We start from the raw sequence: 14,953 nt of genomic DNA, 5'->3' as shown, positions 1-14,953 counted from the left end.
GCAAGGCCCAGTCCCACGACAAGAACTCCACGGAGAGAACACTGCAGGGGCATCAGAAAGAAAAAAGGACAGGCACCTCAGGGGGAAGGGAAGGGGGGGCACCTCAGCCACTTGAGTACACGACGCCAGATCCACGAGGGGACTCCATGACCACTGGCCCATCCTGGGGAGAGCAAAGCCACAGTCCATACAGTCCATACAGTGGGTGGCCTGCCCACTGGGCCATCCTGGGGAGTGCAAAGCCACAGTCCATACAGTCCATACAGTGGGTGGCCTGCCCACTGGGCCATCCTGGGGAGAGCAAAGCCACAGTCCATACAGTCCATACAGTGGGTGGCCTGCCCACTGGGCCATCCTGGGGAGTGCAAAGCCACAGTCCATACAGTCCATACAGTGGGTGGCCTGCCCACTGGGCCATCCTGGGGAGAGCAAAGCCACAGTCCATACAGTGGGTGGCCTGCCCACTGGGCCATCCTGGGGAGAGCAAAGCCACAGTCCATACAGTCCATACAGTGGGTGGCCTGCCCACTGGGCCATCCTGGGGAGAGCAAAGCAACAGTCCATACAGTCCATACAGTGGGTGGCCTGCCCACTGGGCCATCCTGGGGAGTGCCAAGCCACAGTCCATACAGTCCATACAGTGGGTGGCCTGCCCACTGGGCCATCCTGGGGAGTGCAAAGCCACAGTCCAAACAGTCCATAACAGACTCCACTGCCACTGGAGGAGGCATGTTGGCCAGAGGACATCCTGCAGCCCTGCCCGAGACCGATCCTGCCCTGCCACGTCTGCCAAAGGGCCAGCGGTTCTTGCCTGGAAGGGCCCAGTTCAGCGGTTCTTGAGACGGCGGTCCCCAGCGGAGCGGTGCTGGAGACGGCGGGGCCCAGTTCAGCGGTTCTTGCCTTGAAGGGCCCAGTTCAGCGGTTCTTGCCTGAAGGGCCCAGTTCAGCGGTTCTTGAGACGGCGGTCCCCAGCGGAGCGGTGCTGGAGACGGCGGGGCCCAGTTCAGCGGTTCTTGCCTTGAAGGGCCCAGTTCAGCGGTTCTTGCCTGAAGGGCCCAGTTCAGCGGTTCTTGAGACGGCGGTCCCCAGCGGAGCGGTGCTGGAGACGGCGGGGCCCAGTTCAGCGGTTCTTGCCTTGAAGGGCCCAGTTCAGCGGTTCTTGAGACGGCGGTCCCCAGCGGAGCGGTGCTGGAGACGGCGGGGCCCAGTTCAGCGGTTCTTGCCTTGAAGGGCCCAGTTCAGCGGTTCTTGCCTGAAGGGCCCAGTTCAGCGGTTCATGCCTTGAAGGGCCCAGTTCAGCGGTTCTTGCCTTGAAGGGCCCAGTTCAGCGGTTCTTGAGACGGCGGTCCCCAGCGGAGCGGTGCTTGAGACGGCGGGCCCAGTTCAGCGGTTCTTGCCTTGAAGGGCCCAGTTCAGCGGTTCTTGCCTTGAAGGGCCCAGTTCAGCGGTTCTTGAGACGGCGGTCCCCAGCGGAGCGGTGCTGGAGACGGCGGGGCCCAGTTCAGCGGTTCTTGCCTTGAAGGGCCCAGTTCAGCGGTTCTTGCCTTGAAGGGCCCAGTTCAGCGGTTCTTGCCTTGAAGGGCCCAGTTCAGCGGTTCTTGAGACGGCGGGCCCCAGCGGAGCGGTGCTGGAGACGGCGGGGCCCAGTTCAGCGGTTCTTGCCTGGAAGGGCCCAGTTCAGCGGTTCTTGAGACGGCGGTCCCCAGCGGAGCGGTGCTGGAGACGGCGGGGCCCAGTTCAGCGGTTCTTGCTTTGAAGGGCCCAGTTCAGCGGTTCTTGAGACGGCGGTCCCCAGCGGAGCGGTGCTGGAGACGGCAGCCATTCTATGGCCAACTGCTCATTGCCTGGTGGTACCCTCCTGGGCAGCGGGGATGGTGCTCCTTCAATGCCCACCTGGGCTGTGGGTGGTGGGGCCCTCCTGGCCAGCTGGGCTGGGTCCTCCCTGGGCAGCGGCTATGGGGGTGGTGGGCTCTCCCTGGGCAGCTGTGATGGTTCCTCCCTGGGCAGCGGCTATGGGGGTTGCGGGCTCCTCCTGGGCAGCTGTGACGGGTCCTCCATGGGCAGCAGGCCTGCTGCCTGACTTCTCCGCCTTGCTGCCCTTGCCCTCCTTAGTCGGGAGTCTGTGGCCCTTTCCTCCCTTTGGAGCTGTGGCTGTTGACGGTGGCTGGCTAGTGTCCGGGGAGGATATAGAACCCGGGCTCCTGCGGCGGCCCTTCCGCCTTCTGCTCCTCTTCCCAGGGGGTGGGCTGGCTGTCCCCTTGCTGCTGGGCGAAGATCCAGACCTGTGGGCTGGTGGGCTCCAATACCCCTGCACCCTTGTCAAGGGGGCTGCAGGGCTGGTGGTGGCTGAGGTGCTCTTCTTACCCCGACGAGAAGGAGGGGGGGGCTCAGGGTCAGGAAAGAAGGTAGCAGTAGAGAGATAGATCTTCCTGGGACAATGGATAGTGGTAGGTACAGTGGGTATGGGAGTGGAGGGAGAGGATGTGGTTGTAGGCGAGACAAGTTTGCTGTCTTTGGGTGCAGGAGCGGGAGGCTGTCGTGAGGTGGATGGCTGTTGGGTGGGTGGGTGGCTGCGTTTGTGTGGTGTGGAAGAGGGGGTGACAGACACAGTGGGAGAGGACACAGGGGACGTGTAAATGGCAGTGGGGGTGGTGACTGCACGTGTGCGGACTGTACTGGAGGGTGTGCTGGTGATGGAAACAGTGGCTGATGGTGAGGTGAATGAAGGTGTGAGTGTAGACGTCACAGGGAGGGAGGAGGGAGACGAGGAGGTGGGGGTCACAGAGGTGGTAGTGACTGTTGGCATGTCTGCATCGGAATGTTGCTTGTGTGAATGTCTGCGTGATCTGTGGTGCTTATGTTTGGATGAGCTGCTCTTGGGTGTTGAGGTGTGTGCAGGCTGGTCTGATGGTGTGGGTGGGACAGGCAGAGGAACAGGAGACTGGGAGGAGGGAGTTAGTAGAGGGAGGCAGGAGACAGGGACAATGGCTGCCGTCAGTGCTGAGGCCAGAGCCTGGAACGATCGCTGATGGGCAGCCTGACCTGAATGAATGCCCTCCAGGTACGCATTGCTGCGATGAACCTCCCTCTCCACCCCCTGGATGGCATTCAAAAGGGTAGTCTGCCCAACAATGAGCGTTCGGAGGAGGTCAATGACCTCCTCACTGAGGGCAGCGGGGGTAACAGGGGCAGGGCCTGAGGTGCCTGGGGCGAAGGAGATGCCCGGCTTCCTGGCAGAGCGGGCACGGGGCGAACGCTGAGGGGCTGCTGGGAGGGCGGAGATGGTGCGCTGGGTGGCGGCTGTACCTGTAATGGCGGGGGGCACGGATGGTGCCACCCCCGCAAGGGAGCTCCCTTCCGAGGACGTGTCCGTGTCGCTGCAGGGTCCAGTCGTCCCCGTTGTGGAGCTCCCCTCGCCCTCCGTCTCACTGGTCCAGTCAGACTCTGTGGCATGGCCCTCCTGGGCCATGTGAGATGCAGCTCCCTCCTGCCCCGATACCACTTCTCCTCCGCCTGATGATGCTGATGCACACAAGCACAGAAAGACAAACAAAAAGGGGGGGGAGAGAGAAATAAAGAGATTTTGAGTACATGGATCACCGGTACAGTTAGCGGACATGACAGACACAGATGCCCCCTGCACTAAGTTGCGCACTTGGGGTCCCCTACGCATTCCGTGGAACATGCCCTACACGCCTAGAGTTGACAACTGCACCCATGGATGACACGGCCCAGGGATGGCTGTACTGGCACACTACTGAGGGTGGTGGCTGGGGACACAGGGGCTTACGGGGGTGCCCAGCCTACAGATATCGCCCTGGCCTAGGGGGACCCACAGCCCTCCTACCCCACCCAGACACCTCCACTGCACGACGACAGAGTAGATTATGCTTGTACTCACCCCCTTGTGTCTGCTGTGCTGCCCTCACGCGCCCATCCAAATCAGGGTAGGCCACCGCCAGGATCCGGAACATCAGGGGGGTCAGTTGACGGCAGGCACCCCGCCTACGTTGGGAGGCCATCCCCAGCAGAGACTCGGCGGTCTTCTTGGTCCCGCGGCAGATGTCCTCCCACCTCTTGCGGCAGTGGGTGCCCCGTCGATGGTGGACCCCCAGGGTCCGGACTTCCTTGGCGATGGCACGCCAAATCCCGATCTTCTCATGGGCGCGGACCTATGTGACACGTACAGGGAGGGAGAAATACCACGTTCAAGTTTGTCTGCATTTTCGTTGCCAGTGGCCCAACGCCCCCCATCCCCGCCAGGCCCCCCGCCATGCCCCCCGCCAGGCCCAACATGCCCCCCATCCCCGCCAGGCCCCCCGCCAGGCCCAACATGCCCCCCATCCCCGCCAGGCCCCCCGCCAGGCCCCCCGCCAGGCCCAACATGCCCCCCATCCCCGCCAGGCCCCGCCAGGCCCAACATGCCCCCCATCCCCGCCAGGCCCCCCACCAAGCCCCCCCGCCAGGCCCCCCGCCAGGCCCCCGCCAGGCCCAACATGCCCCCCATCCCCGCCAGCCCCCCCGCCAGGCCCCCAAGCCAGCCAGTGGCCCCAAATCCATATTTAATTAAACTCACTTGTTGGTCTGGAGGACCGTAGAGTAGCGCATACTGGGGGAGGACCCCATCCACAAGTTTCTCCAACTCTTCTCCAGTGAAGGCAGGGGCCCTTTCCCCAGGCGCAGCAGCCATTGTCCCTACCAGACCGAGGTCACAGCAACACTTGCAGTATAGGTCCTCTCTTGTGAAAGTTCAAGTCGCGAGTGAATAAGTAGATAGAAAAGGGCAGTCACGCCCGCGGCGGTGCGTACCGCGGCGGTGCGTACCGCCACCGCCGGCGCCCTTCGCCATTGGCTCCTGAAACCCATAGGCTTCAATGTTAACCAATGCGGCTTCGCGCCGCGGTGTGCCACGCCAGCGCATTGACCTCACATCCCATTGTCACACTTCACAGGTCAGGCAGCCGCCATTTCGAGGGTCCACATGGCTCAATTTCAACTGCGTCACACAGGCCTAGGCCTTGCATAGCCACTCAGACACGCCATTCACTGCATAGAGAATCGTTTACTGTGCAAGCTGTGAGTACGTACCTGTGGGTTGCTTGACTGTGTGCTCCATGTTGTCCTTCCTAGGCACCGTCCGCTGGGTTTGGCGAGGAGACGGATGAATCCTCCCGTGTACAGGCCACTGGTGGACCTGTCGACAATGGAAGCACGCCACATTATCCTGACCTACCGGCTTGACCGTGCCACTATACATGAACTGTGTGCCCAGCTGGAGCCCGACCTGATGTCCCCCATCCGCCAACCCACAGGGATTCCCCCTCTGGTGCAGGTCCTGTCAGTACTCCATTTCTTGGCAAGTGGGTCATTTCAGACAACAGTGGGAATTGCTTCTGAAAGGTGTTATCCAGAGTGTTGTCTGCCCTGATGAAATACATGAGGAGCTACATCCTTTTCCCTGAGGTGGGCGAATTGGCTACAGTGAAGGGTGATTTCTATGCCCTTGGACATATTCCCAACATCATTGGTGCCATTGATGGGACCCATGTGGCTTTGGTTCCCCCAAGAGACAGGGAGCAGGTGTACAGGAACAGAAAAAGTTACCATTCCATGAACATCCAGGTGGTGTGTTTGGCTGACCAGTACATCTCGCATGTAAATGCCAAATTCCCTGGGTCAGTGCATGACGCCTACATCCTAAGGAATAGCAGCATCCCTTACGTGATGGAACAGCTAGAGAGACACCGTGTATGGCTATTGGGGGACTCTGGGTACCCCAACCTGTCGTGGCTACTGACCCCAGTAAGGAATCCCCGGACCAGGGCAGAGGAACGGTACAATGAGGCCCATGGGCGTACTAGGAAGGTGATCGAACGCACCTTCGGCCTCCTAAAGGCCAGGTTTCGGTGCCTGCATATGACAGGTGGATCCCTAATGTACTCACCTAAGAAGGTGTGTCACATCATCGTGGCCTGCTGCATGCTTCACAACCTGGCTTTGCGCCGCCAGGTGCCTTTCCTGCAGGAGGATGGTCCAGATGGTGGTGTTGTGGCAGCTGTGGAACCTGTGGAGAGTGAAGAGGAGGAAGACGACGGGGATGAAACAGACAACAGGGACAGAATCATTGCACAGTACTTCCAATAGGACACAGGTAACAATTCAAACATAATTTTGTAAATGTAAAATACTCTCCTGCATCTCTGCTGCCTGTCTATTTGCCCCAGTGTATGATGACTGAGTTGTGGCTTTTCCCTCCCTATTTCAGATCTGGGGTCCCCACTACGAGTCCTGTGCTTCGTTTCCCCATGGACTACAGCTTTGTGGCAGCTGTTTGTTGACTTCACTATGTACAAGGACATATTTGCACTGTCATGTCAATTACAATATTTTGAATTCACAGCCAGACTCCAGATAGTTTTGTGCAAAATAGGTGTTTATTTCAGTGCTCAAAATGGGATGGGTGGTTTCAAGTGGGTGGGGGCTATGGTGAAGGAATGTCCATGGCAGAGTCCAGAGTAACAGTCACACAGGTGCATTGTCCATAGGCCTGTGGAGAGATGGAGCATGGGCAGTTCAAGGATGGACAGGGTGACAATGTGGGACAGTGGGATGACATCAGGTGGTATCCTTTGCTGGCGGGGGTCTTGACATCCTACTCTGTCTTCTTGCGAGATCTCAGGGCCCTCTTGCGGGGTGGTTCTTCTCCTGCAGGAGGTGGGGGTCTGGTGGGCTGCTGTTGTGCGGGGGCCTCCTGTCCACTAGCGCCGGCGGAGGTGGTTGGCTGTTCTTGGTCCAGGCTAGTGGCAGGGGCCCTTTGTTGTTGTTGAGTGTCCGTCCTGGTGTTGATGAGTTCCTGCAGCAGCCCTACCATGGTAACCAGGGTGGAGGTGAGGGCTCTGATGTCCTCCCTGTACCCCCGATAGTGTTCCTCCTGCAGTACCTGGATCTCCTGGAACCTGGCCAGTACCGTCGCCATCGTCTCCTGGGAGCGGTTGTATGCTCCCATGATGGTGGTGAGGGCCTCGTGGAGAGTGGGTTCCCTGGGCCCGTCCCCCCCCTGTCGCACAGCTGCCCTCCGAGTTGCCCTGTTTCCCTGGGCCTCTGCCCCCTGGCCGGTGTGCCCACTACCACTGCCCCCAGGTCCCTGTTGTTGTTGGGGTGGTGGGTTATCCTGGGTGCCCTGTAGTGGTAGACACACCGCAGATTGACGCGCCCTGGAGACAGAGGCATGGGCCCGCTGGGTGGGAGCTGTGCTGGTGTTCCCAGAGGGGTTTGGGTCTGTAGTGGCCTGTGCCTGTGTGAGGGGAACCGACTGTCCAGAGGTCCCCGATGGTCCGGGCTGGTCATCAGTGTCCAGGTCGACAGAGCTGCTGTCATCGCTGACGGCCTCTTGGGTGGGGGGTGTGGAGAATTCTGGGCCCTCCGTGGCGGTGTGTTGGCGGTCGGGTCCTGCAGGGGTATAGAGGTATGGTTATAGTTTCAATGTGTGCCATATGGGTGTATCTGTGGGTTCCCGTGTCCCCAAGTGCTGGCATTCGTGTGTGGGGGCTTTGGTGAGGGTGGTTTGTGGGGGGGATGTGTATATGCATTGGGCATGCTTTGGTGATGGGTGTCCATGCTTAGTGGACGCATGCAGGCCTAGGTTTTGGGATGTGTGGGTTGTGATGGTGAGACATTGGCAGGGAATAGGTGTGCTGGGGGTGGGGGTGAGGATGGTGGTGGGGGTGAGGATGGTGGTGGGGGTGAGGGTGGGGATGAGGATGGGGGTGGGGGTGAGGGTGGGGTTCGAGGATGGGGGTGAGGGTTGGGGTATGATTTGGCATGCAGGTGGGGGGGAAGCAGTAGTGAAGCTTCAACTTACCAGAATCCATTCCTCAGCCGACTCCTGCGAGGCCGTCAGGATGCAGGATGTTCAAGACTTCCTCCTCCCATGTTGTAAATTGTGGGGGTTGAGGTGGGGGTCCTCCGCCAGTCTTCTGCACGGCGATGTTGTGCCTGGATACCATGGAACGCACCTTCCCCCGTAGGTCGTTCCATCGCTTCCTGATGTCTTCCCGATTTCTGTGGTGCTGTCCCACAGCGTTGACCCTGTCGACAATCCTCTGCCATAGCTCCGTCCTCCGGGCAATGCTGGTGTATTGGATCTGTGTGCCGAAGAGCTGGGGCTCTACCCGAACGATTTCCTCCACCATGACCCTGAGTTCTTCGTCTGAGAAGCGGGGGTGTCTTTGGGGTGCCATGGAGTGGTGTGTATGATGTGTGGGGTGGAGTATGTGTAGTTAAGTGTGTTGAGTGTGGTGGTGTGTGTTGTTTTGTGTGTGGATATTGTGTGGGTGATGGTGTAGTGTGCCTCTGTGTGATGGTGTTCTGTGATCGCTACTGTGTCTCTCAGTGCTTCTTTTTGGATTTTGGTCGAAGGGGTTTGTGGGTGATGTGGGTGTGTGTTTTATATTGTATTGTGTGTGTGGGAGTGGTGTGTGTATGTGTATCAGGTGTGTGGAATTCAAATCGGCCAATGTGGCTGAGTTTTGTTCGTTTGTGTGTATTCTGACCGCGGCGGTGTGTACCGCCAATGGAAAACCGCGTTTGAAAGACCGCCGCGTGGATTCGTGGGTCGTAATGGCATGGGCGTATTTCTGTTGCCGTGACGGTGGAGGTTTGATCACCTCCACTTTTCCGCCGACCGCTGGTCTGGCGGTCTGTTGTGGCTGTCGGATTTTCAGAGGTTTGGCTGCTGCGGGTCAGAATGACCGTGGCGGGTTACCCCGACCGCGGCGGAATTATGGAGGATTTCTGACCGGCGGTAGGCGCCTTTTACCGCCGAGGTCAGAATGACCACCTATGTCTGTCAGTGAGGCAAGCACTGCAATTATGGCGATGCTGACAAGCAGTGACATTGAATTGGACTTGTCCCTTTCAAAAAGTAGTACCCAATCATTTGAGGAAATGGAGAAAAGTGGACCGCAGTTGCAGCCAGCAAGAGTAGATGTTTCCAAAGTTGGAGTAAAACAGGAGATCGAGCTTCCTACAATGCAAGAACGATTCATTTTGGAATCAATGACTCCCAGATCTCCAGCAAGAAAAAGAAAGGGTACTACTCCACCATTTTCTCCAAGAACCACTTTTGAAGATGATGATACAAACATGGAGTGGACCTCAACAGAGTCCAGAAGACACCAGAAGAGGCAAGAGAAAAGAAAAGTTCCAGAAAGCCTTAGAATTATGGAAGAGGATGATGATGAGGAGGACGATGATAATGATGATGAGCCAGTCATTGTCAAAGGTGGCACAGAGGAGTACAACATTGCTATAAAGCCTGCTCCAAGGGATGTGGCACCGGCAACACGATCATCTCTCATACTTCTAAGGCTCCAGCAGAGACCTGCGCCACCCTTAGTAGAAGTATGCAATCAACACACCAATCTTCCTCCAGTTCTTCAGGCACTGGCCAAGGAAGAAAGCACTCCTCCACAGATTGGGATTTTTTTACAATTAGCAAACAGCAAGATAACATTGTGATATGTTCCTTTTTCCGCACAAGTATTTATCGAGGTAAGCCTGGTTTACATTATGGTACTGGAGGCCAGACGAGTCATATGAAAAAACATCATGCGAATCAGTGAGAGGAGCACCTTAAAAAAATGACTGAATGTGGTTGTGGTGGCAAATGCCAGGAGAGCTAGGAAACATCGGCTACAACTGGTCAAATCATGGTGCAAGGTGAGGAAGAAGTGGGTGACAACAACACACAAAGCAGCCCTATTCACAGCAGTGTGCCTAAATTACCTGCCTCAGAGACTTCTCAATGGCACAGAAAGACTCAGAACCAAATGAAGACACCACTGTATACTGTGTCTGCACCTTGACCCACCTTGGGTCTGCCACCCCCTACATCTCAAAAGTCGCCTGCGTCAGTGGACTCAGAAAAAAAGCGAATCCAAGCTACTATTACAGCCATTTTCAGTCAGGAGAGGCCCGGCAACTGCAACATCCAATGGCACCCTTGTACAATGGAAACCTGGCAAAAAAGTTAGCGCTGCACCTCCTCCTTTTTTTCTTTTGTAGATGGAGTGTGATTCTTTAGAGTTTGTGTCAGCTAGGTTCCAAGTTGGACCTATTTTGCAAGAGTTGCTGTTCCATTGCTGCATTGTGATGTGCTGCAATTTGTTGGACAAGCTTTGCAGCTTCTTTTAAAGCCCGGATTCAGTTGCAGACTAATCACTGTGGTAAAGGAGTACCAGTAAAGCCCTGATAGAGGAGGTGCCAACACTCTGGAAATCAGCATATTACGTGTTGCAACATCTGTTTATGCAGTGTAGACAGATCAATAAATATGCCATTCTAAGAGGAGGGATCTAATTGGGAAAGCTATGACCGTGGATGTGTACAAATGGGGCCTAGTCAAATGCCTGACACAGATTAAGCTCCCTTTTCAGGCTTTTACGCGGGAAGTTAGTAAGGAGGACAGTAAAATAGGCCAAGCTATCCCACTGTTTCATTTGCTATAGGAGCAGCTAAAGAATGTGTCTAAAAGGTTCACACTCTGAGGTGCTAACAAAAACTCAGAAGTGCATGCCTTGGTTCAGAGACTAAGCTATCATTTGACTTGTAATGCAAGGCTGCAAAATTACATTACCAAGTCTAAAGAGTACATCTGTGCCACCCTACTTGATCCACACTTCAAATAAATTCTTCCAACTTTCATTCCTTTTTCTGAAAGGTATATTTCAAAATAAGATCAGTGGATCATTGAGCAAGTTGGAACACTGAAACAATGGCTGGAACTTAGAGCTCCACTCTGAAGTTTTGGGATGCCAACTTCAACTTCTAGAGAGGGCAGTCTTGTCTCACAGCAGCCAACATCAGCAATAAGAACACACTTTTGCTTGGTTTCAAGTGGCAGTTCTTATGTCCAGCGTAGAGGTGACGGCAAAAGTGTTAGTGCAGACGGCAGCACAAATAACACTTCAGAGAATGTTCCAGAACTATCAGGGTGACCCAAAAGAGGTGTGTGTGGATCAAAACCCCTTGGTATATTGGTATGGAAGATGAAGCAATGGCCGCAGCTCAACTGTCTGGCAATAACGTATCTGGCTTGTGCTATAGCCAGCGTGTGTGTTCAGGGCAGCTGACACAGTTGGTACAGTGAGATGAACCAGCCTCTTGCCCCAAAATGTGGAGAGATTAACCATGATCAAAATGTACCAGAATTTTAAACCACCTGACTACACTGTCCCTGAAAACACTGGAGGAGGAAGAGGATGATTTGTCAGATTCAAGTGTGTTTGCTGACCAACTCTTGGGTGAACTACCTGAGTTTGAAGACAAACTCCACTTCCAAGAATGAGTATGCCAGTACCACCACAGAACTTTTAATTATTTCAAGTGGTGCTTCTTTCTTTGCAAAAAATAAAAAAATAGTTCTTGGAATATTGTGTCAGATTTAGTTTGTCCGATCATTTATAATAATCACATATATGCCTGGATTGGAGTTGGACCACTGTGCACTGAAGACACATTCCCTTCAGGACATTCAAGATAATGCCTACATCATATGTCAATGCCTATCCCTTTTTATTTTTGTACAACGTCTAATTGAGCTGTTCCAAAAGATCACTGATTGAAAGACTGCCAGTGCCAATGTCAAATTCCAATGTGGTGCTACCTTCAAAGAGGGGATAATATTTTGTATCAACCACCTTGCTTGGATGAGAATAGGTAACTAACTATTGCACCAATGGTGCTTCTGAGGCCAGCCAGTGTAGGAGGCTGGACTGGCTTGTAGTGAGTACCAAGGGGTACTTGCACCTTGCACCAGGCCCAGTTATCCCTTATTAGTGTATAGGGTGTCTAGCAGCTTAGGCTGATAGATAATGGTAGCTTAGCAAAGCAGCTCAGGCTGAACTAGGAGACGTGTGAAGCTACTACAGTACCACTTAGTGTCATATGCACAATATCATAAGAAAACACAATACACAGTTATACTAAAAATAAAGGTACTTTATTTTTATGACAATATGCCAAAGTATCTTAGAGTGTACCCTCAGTAAGAGGATAGGAAATATACACAAGATATATATACACAATAGCAAAAATATGCAGTATAGTCTTAGAAAACAGTGCAAACAATGTATAATTACAATAGGATGCAATGGGGAAACATAGGGATAGGGGCAACACAAACCATATACTCCAAAAGTGGAATGTGAACCACGAATGGACCCCAAACCTATGTGACCTTGTAGAGGGTCGCTGGGACTATTAGAAAATAGTGAGAGTTAGAAAAATAACCCTCCCCAAGACCCTGAAAAGTGAGTGCAAAGTGCACCAAAGTTCCCCTAAGGACAAAATAGTCGTGTTAGAGGGAGAATGCAAGGAAAACACAAATCAGCAATGCAACAACGATGGATTCCTGTCTGAAGGTACCTGTGGAACAAGGGGACCAAGTCCAAAAGTCACAAGCAGCTCGGAGATGGGCAGATGCCCAAGAAATGCCAGCGGTTGGTGCAAAGAAGCTCTTACTAGGCTGAAGAACTGTGAATACTGCAAGAACGACAAGGGCTAGAGACTTCCCCTTTGGAGGATGGATCCCCCACGCCTTGGAGAGTCGTGCAGAAGTGTTTTCCCGCCGGATGGACGCCAACAAGCCTTGCTACACGCAAATCGTGCGTTTGGCGTTTTTGGACGCTGCTGGGGCCCAGGAGGGACCAGGAGGTCGCAAATTGGACCTGCAGAGAGAGGGGACGTCGAGCAAGACAAGGAGCCCTCACTGAAGCAGGTAGCACCCGGAGAAGTGCCAGAAACAGGCACTACGAGGATGCGTGAAACGGTGCTCGCCGAAGTTGCACAAAGGAGTCCCACGTCGCCGGAGACCAACTTAGAAAGTCGTGCAATGCAGGTTAGAGTGCCGTGGACCCAGGCTTGGCTGTGCACGAAGGATTTCCGCCGGAAGTGCACAGGGGCCGGAGAAGCTTGCAAAGTCGCGGTTCCCAGCAATGCAGCCCAGCGAGGTGAGGCAAGGACTTACCTCCACCAAACTTGGGCTGAAGAGTCACTGGACTGTGGGGGTCACTTGGACGGTGTCGCTGGATTCGAGGGACCTCGCTCGTCGTGCTGAGAGGAGACCCAAGGGACCGGAGATGCAGCTTTTTGGTGCCTGCGGTTGCAGGGGGAAGATTCCGTCGACCCACGGGAGATTTCTTCGGAGCTTCTGGTGCAGAGAGGAGGCAGACTACCCCCACAGCATGCACAAGCAGGAAAACAGTCGAGAAGGCGGCAGGATCAGCGTTACAGAGTTGCAGTAGTCGTCTTTGCTACTATGTTGCAGGTTTGCAGGCTTCCAGCGCGGTCAGCGGTCGATTCCTTATCAGAAGGTGAAGAGGGAGATGCAGAGGAACTCGGCTGAGCTCATGCATTCGTTATCTAAAGTTTCCCCAGAGACAGAGACCCTAAATAGCCAGAAAAGAGGGTTTGGCTACCTAGGAGAGAGGAAAGGCTACTAACACCTGAAGGAGCCTATCACAAGGAGTCTCTGACGTCACCTGGTGGCACTGGCCACTCAGAGCAGTCCAGTGTGCCAGCAGCACCTCTGTTTCCAAGATGGCAGAGGTCTGGAGCACACTGGAGGAGCTCTGGACACCTCCCAGGGGAGGTGCAGGTCAGGGGAGTGGTCACTCCCCTTTCCTTTGTCCAGTTTCGCGCCAGAGCAGGGGCTAAGGGGTCCCTGAACCGGTGTAGACTGGCTTATGCAGAATTGGGCACCTCTGTGCCCAACAAAGCATTTCCAGAGGCTGGGGGAGGCTACTCCTCCCCTGCCTTCACACCATTTTCCAAAGGGAGAGGGTGTCACACCCTCTCTCAGAGGAAGTTCTTTGTTCTGCCATCCTGGGCCAGGCCTGGCTGGACCCCAGGAGGGCAGCTGCCTGTCTGAGGGGTTGGCAGCAGCAGCAGCTGCAGATAAACCCCAGGAAGGGCAGTCTGGCAGTACCAGGGTCTGTGCTACAGACCACTGGGATCATGGAATTGTCCCAACAATGCCAGGATGGCATAGAGGGGGCAATTCCATGATCATAGACATGTTACATGGCCATATTCGGAGTTACCATGGTGAAGCTACATATAGGTAGTGACCTATATGTAGTGCACGCGTGTAATGGTGTCCCCGCACTCACAAAGTTCAGTGAATTGGCTCTGAACAATGTGGGGGCACCTTGGCTAGTGCCAGGGTGCCCTCACACTAAGTAACTTTGCACCTAACCTTTACCAGGTAAAGGTTAGACATATAGGTGACTTATAAGTTACTTAAGTGCAGTGTAAAATGGCTGTGAAATAACGTGGACGTTATTTCACTCAGGCTGCAGTGGCAGGCCTGTGTAAGAATTGTCAGAGCTCCCTATGGGTGGCAAAAGAAATGCTGCAGCCCATAGGGATCTCCTGGAACCCCAATACCCTGGGTACCTCAGTACCATATACTAGGGGATTATAAGGGTGTTCCAGTAAGCCAATGTAAATTGGTAAAAATGGTCACTAGCCTGTCAGTGACAATTTGGAAAGAAATGAGAGAGCATAACCACTGAGGTTCTGATTAGCAGAGCCTCAGTGAGACAGTTAGTCACTACACAGGTAACACATACAGGCACACTTATGAGCACTGGGGCCCTGGGTTACCAGGGTCCCAGTGACACATACAACTAAAACAACATATATACAGTGAAAAATGGGGGTAACATGCCAGGCAAGATGGTACTTTCCTACACAACCCCCCCCCAAACGAAGGACAATAAGACTAGCCATTACCTGATGAGTCTTCATTGTCTAAGTGGAAATATCTGGAGAGTCCATCTGCATTGGAGTGGCTACTCCCAGGTCTATGTTCCACTGTATAGTCCATTCCCTGTAGGGATATGGACCACCTCAACAATTTAGGATTTTCACCTTTCATTTGTTTTAGCCA

Source organism: Pleurodeles waltl, chromosome 8 (assembly GCF_031143425.1).
Source record: "Pleurodeles waltl isolate 20211129_DDA chromosome 8, aPleWal1.hap1.20221129, whole genome shotgun sequence".
Taxonomy (NCBI): domain Eukaryota; kingdom Metazoa; phylum Chordata; class Amphibia; order Caudata; family Salamandridae; genus Pleurodeles; species Pleurodeles waltl.
This window is presented reverse-complemented; position numbering follows the sequence as displayed.